This window comes from Condylura cristata, unplaced genomic scaffold (genome assembly GCF_000260355.1).
Source record: "Condylura cristata isolate star-nosed mole 26May11 unplaced genomic scaffold, ConCri1.0 scaffold00009, whole genome shotgun sequence".
Taxonomy (NCBI): domain Eukaryota; kingdom Metazoa; phylum Chordata; class Mammalia; order Eulipotyphla; family Talpidae; genus Condylura; species Condylura cristata.
In genome coordinates, this window is record NW_004567110.1 from 55,330,414 (window position 1) to 55,335,903 (window position 5,490).

Consider the following 5,490-nt stretch of genomic DNA (forward strand, 5'->3'; position numbering starts at 1 on the left):
GACACCATCCCAGGCAAAACTTTAATCACTGTGTCATTATTCATACTATTCCCTTCATCCTCAGAAATATCGTGAGTTAGATAAGACATTATGTGATCAGTCACAGAAAAAGCTTCGATGCTGCAGCTGATGAAGAGAAAAGAGCCATAAAATCAACATTTTGGAGTGGCTCAGCCAGATCTGAAGGTTTATCCCCCAGCAGTGATTATAAGAAAATAGCAAATTCAAACTCATGTTAAGTCCAGTTTTCTGTTACTTTTAGCTAGAAGCTGCCCTTCCTAACAGATTTAGCTTCCCAGCATGGATTTTGCACAACTAGTATAATGACAGCATGACCATTACTTTCAAATAAAAGTCTCTTAAAGATGTGAAAATTTTGGACATTTTTTTTTCCTTTTTCTATAAGTCTTGTATTGGCATGATAATTCCTGAAATGTTACACAGAAGGCTTATTTTGTGGTAATTCCAAAAAGGAACCAGAAGTGAGAGTGTCAAAACTCTCACCAGAAAGCTTGCTAGGAGATGTTCTACCCAAGCTGGCAAGGCCAGGTGGTTTGGAAAGTAAAAATAAGAGGTACAAAACTCTCCTAAAGTCAACTGCTTTTCATATATATGAGCTTCACTTATCAAAGTAGATAGTATTCACCATATAAATCCTTAAAGTTTCAAGTTAGAATCTATTCCTTTACTTATACTTAAAATATTAGACCAATCAGATGGCACACGGGTGATTTGGTAATGGGAAGCCCACAGGGATTACAACTGAGATGGAAAAATGCACAAAGTGATCCAAAAATAAACTATTATGTTATTTTAAAAATATTTGACCAATGATTAGAAAACAAAGACTTGAAAATTTTCTGGAGGATAATTTTTCCTTCGGTAAATGTAGCACTTTGCTACCTATTGAATATAAAATGATTTATATTTTTAAAATATAATTGAAATTTTAAAAGAGGTCACAAATAGGTCATTAAAAAACATTTAATACGTAAGCCATAAATACATTGAATTAATTCCAGCATGATTTTATATCTTCAGTCTGGTAGAATGTCTTATTACAAAGGGTTTGCCTACTCTCCACTCAAGATAACCCAGTTATGATCTTAGTTCTAGCACTAGCACCAATTGCTTTTTTATTATCAAATTCCTGTAATATATTTGTAATAATTTTATGACGTTTAAGACACATTTTTAATATGCTCAGTAGCCAGCTTTGGACATGTATTCTTCAGTTTTATTTTCCTTACATGTACTTCAAATTTCATCTCTCAAAAAGTAGCATCATTTAGCCCTCCACACATTTTATAAAAACTCAGTTTCGTACCCCAACATAATTCTCCTTGTACGCAACATAAGGTTGGTAGTCTGCTATGCTAATTAGTGGAAAATCTTGTATTTTACTCATCTAGGTCACTATTAAAGTTTCCACCTGATTTTCCCCTAACTGATTCTTCACAGCTTACAGATGACTTTGGTCATATGTCAGCCAAATCCCTGCTTATTCCTCATCCAAACTCACTGGGACTCTTCATTCTCAGCAGGGTGGATCTTCATCCCATTTCCTATTAGCAAGGCTGACAATCTCTTCCTGATCTGGCCCACTTTACTTTTCTGGACTCATAAGCCCCCATCCAGTACCTAGTCCTTGCCCTAATCATGGGGAATTTCTTTTAGTCCCCAATTTGGAGGCTGTTTTTTCTCCCCATGTCCTCTGGGTTCTTGAGGTTGGCATTTTCCTATGTGAAATAATATTCTCACCTGTTCGCATCCACAGTTACAGTTTCCATTGAATATAATTATATATCTCCAGATCTCAACTTACATATCACTTTCTTTGAAGAAACTTCTCTAACCTGGAAGTTCTTTCCTCATGATGCATAAAGGCATATTTCCCAGACTTTCTTACCATTAGTGGTTAGTGTGCAACCTACTGTATGCTGACTCATGTGCTTAGGTCCTTCACCAAGCCATAAGTGCAGTAAGATATGTAGTGGGCAGAGGAATACCCCCAAGGATGTCCACATACTAATCTTTGAGACTTGTTTGTTATGTCACATGGCAAAGGAAAATTAAGTTGCAGATAGTTTTAAGACTGCTTATCAGTTAACTTTAGGAAATTAGGTTGCATAGTTTGAAGACTGATTATCAGTTAACTTCAGAATTGAGAGGATCATTAAAATTAAAATTGGAAGGTAGAAGAGGACAGTCAAAGAGATAAGACTTTAAAAGTTTGGCTAAAAACTTCAACTGTTGGTGTTAAAAATGGAAAAGGGTAATCTGACCTGAGGAATGAGAGGCAACCCCTAGAAGCTAGAAAGCACAGGTAAGTGGGTTCTCCCCGAGAGCCCCCAGAAAGGAATGCAAACCTGTAAGTCCCTTATTTTAGGCTAATTAATCCCCTTTGAGTCCAGTCTATATAACTGAGCGATAATAAATTGTGTTGTTTTAAGGCACTAAATATGTGGTAATTTGTTACAGCAGAGCGAGGAACCTACTTACTCATAGTTATAGCCCAAAGCCTATAATAGTCTTTGGAATGTAGTAAACAGCCTAAGTTGCTTGTTGAATGGGAGAATAGAATGTCAGGTGCAGGAAGGATGCCATTACTCTCTGCAAAGTAAATGTTAATACTTGTGATATTCACAGCCTTCCTCCAATAAGCATGCCCATGAAACATGATCTTTATTGTTTACTTATTTCCTTTTCTTTCTTAAGGAGAAAGAATATTTTTTCTATTTGGAAAGTTAACAGATAGTCAATTAGTTAGAAGAAAGAAGGGTGGTGAAATCTGGGGCAGGGGAGAATGTTTTAGCACCCTAAAGGTTATAACAGAGCTGAGAGGCATTAGCACACAGAAATATGCTAGGTACTTTGATAGATGTGATTGAGCATTGTGTATTGCACCTACTTTAATGTTCTTTGTAATATAAATCTCTTAAAATGCAATTTTTAAAAAAGATTTTTATATTTATGCATACAGAGATGGGGTACAGGCCAAAGGTACAGAGCTTGAAAGGATTCACCAGAGACACAGCAGGAAGCAGAACAGGCAGGTCCACTGAAATACGCTGTTGAGGGGAGCACTGGGAGAAATAGGAGCGGTCTACTGTGCCATGTGGGCCACCTCTTTGGCCCAGGATTGAACAATTGCTCAAGTGGCTACAGCTAGCTTCATAGTGCTTTGCACAACAAGGGAGGGCCCAGAAATGCAATTATTTTTAAGTGAGTTATGAATACTAAACTCTGTTTGAACACTTTCTACAAAGGTGAGTTCTTTGGGCAGTCTATATTTAGTAGGATTATGCTTCTACTGACAGAGTAGCATGATATGGACTCACAATTAAGTCTGTTTTGGGTGAATGAATTTAAGTAAACTATAAATCTCTATCAACTAAACTGCATTTATTTTCTCACTAATCGAGATACTGGGAAACAAATACAGGAGTTAATTGTTTATCACACTCAAGATAATGTACAATATGGGATTTATCTGGGTAATTTTGGAATCCTTCATATGCAGGAGATTCAGACAAGAACTATAAGATATAAAAAAAACTGAAAAGATTTACTTTAATTGTTGCATTGTAATTACTTTATATTATGGCTATTTGCATTTCTCTTTTGCAAAATTTAACTGAGAGAAAGCTTTACTTATATAAAAGTTATTGATAAGACATCTTATATATTAAATTTATAATCAGTTTTTTAAAAGTTGAGCTATGAAAAAGCTAAAAATGAGGAAATCTTTCAGAAGAAAAAAAGTCCTTATATTTTAGAAAGTAAGAAGAGTGAGGGAAATAAAGTTGCCATAGATACTAAGAGGAAATGGTAAAATTTCTTTCCAAAATTACTAGGTTATAGGAAAAACATAACAAATAACTTTGAATTCTAAGTTCAGGGAAAATTTTGACATTCATTTTCTGTATATTTTCTAAATAGAACAAAATCACTATAATAATATAGTTGTCAAAGGTTGTTTTCAAATGATAAAATTAACTGCAAGCATTGTAACAAACTGGCAGAAAAAAAAATAATTATGTTTCATCTGGAAAACAAATTCCAAGAACAACATAAGGAAGTCTACAGTGCTTTGCACCAAGTCTGTGCAGTGATATGAATATTTAAAAGGAATTCTTGAAGTTTCTATGCCAAGAAATGTTGGGCTGGATTAATCAACTAGTCCCCTCCCCCCAACACAGAGTTTATAATACAATTTTTGAAGTTCATTAGTTTCATTGACAAATCTACTTTTTTCCTCTCTTTCCATGATTTCTGCAAATAGAGTAGGTTAGCAGTGATGTAGGCTGTTTTGCCTACCTTGTAAATGCCAATCTTCAAAACTGTCTTTACTGATGAAAATAAAACATACTCTGGTTAAAAAATAAATTTCAAGAGCAAATGAAGCTTTACAATGAGAGAACTTTTTTTTTGGTTATAGTTTGTTATACTGAATAGCACCACTAGACTGTACTGTCCAGGAAGAAATGGAAATATTATCTTCAGTCAGCAATTGTCAGCAGGTCCTTTAGTAGCCAACATAGAGCTTGACATAAGCTCTCAGTAAATAATAATGACTCAAAATGTTAAGGGGAAGGATGTCCTAAAGGAACTCTGCAGAGCTTATGGACTCCACCCCCTACTCCAGCTTTCTAGACACTATCGCCAACTCCAGTGATTGGAAACTACAACTCCCAGCAGTACCAGGGAGAGAACTATGAGAACCCAAGGGCGGAGCTAGCAGGAATGAATTCTGGGACATTTGGGGGATAAATAGGGCACAATTGTTCTCTCGCTTTCCTTGGGAAACGGCTCTCCTGACCTCGTGACTTGGTGTGTTCAGTCAGCCTAGACGTAAGGTATTCCACTTACTTTGTATCCTGCTCTCTTTCCCTGGGCTGTTTCCTATTCCTTTTCCCTTTTGTGTGCACCTGCAATATAACCGAATTGTGAGCATGCGGGTGAGGCCCCACAGACAGAAGGCCCGGTTCACTCTGGGCTACCCTGTAACAAAAACATTAGAGGAAACATAAGCAATCTGTTATGAGCTCAGATGTGTGGCATGGCTAAGAAAATGAGATGAGTTGTAGAAGAAAAATCCAGAACAGACTCCTGACTGCCTGACCTCCATTTCAGTGTGTGTGTGTGTTTTTTTTTTAACATCATTCTTCATTTTGTGCATTTTTCCATCTCAGTTGTGATCCCCATGGGCCTCTCATCACCAATTCACCTGTGTGCCATCACCAGAGTCCAGTGTATTCTTCCCGCCCTAGTTCCAATCCCATTCCTCTTCCCACTCCATAAAATGTCTCTGATTTATAGTTGTTTGTTGTTTTCATTTTTACTCTATTACATTTGTTAGTCTCTCTCTCTCTGTCGCTCTCTCTCTCTTTTTTTTTCCCCTTGCCTGATCCTGCTATCAGTGAAGCCATCCGTTATTTTTATTTTTTAGTTCTTTGTAATTCTGGCAAGAAATAGATTTACAAAATG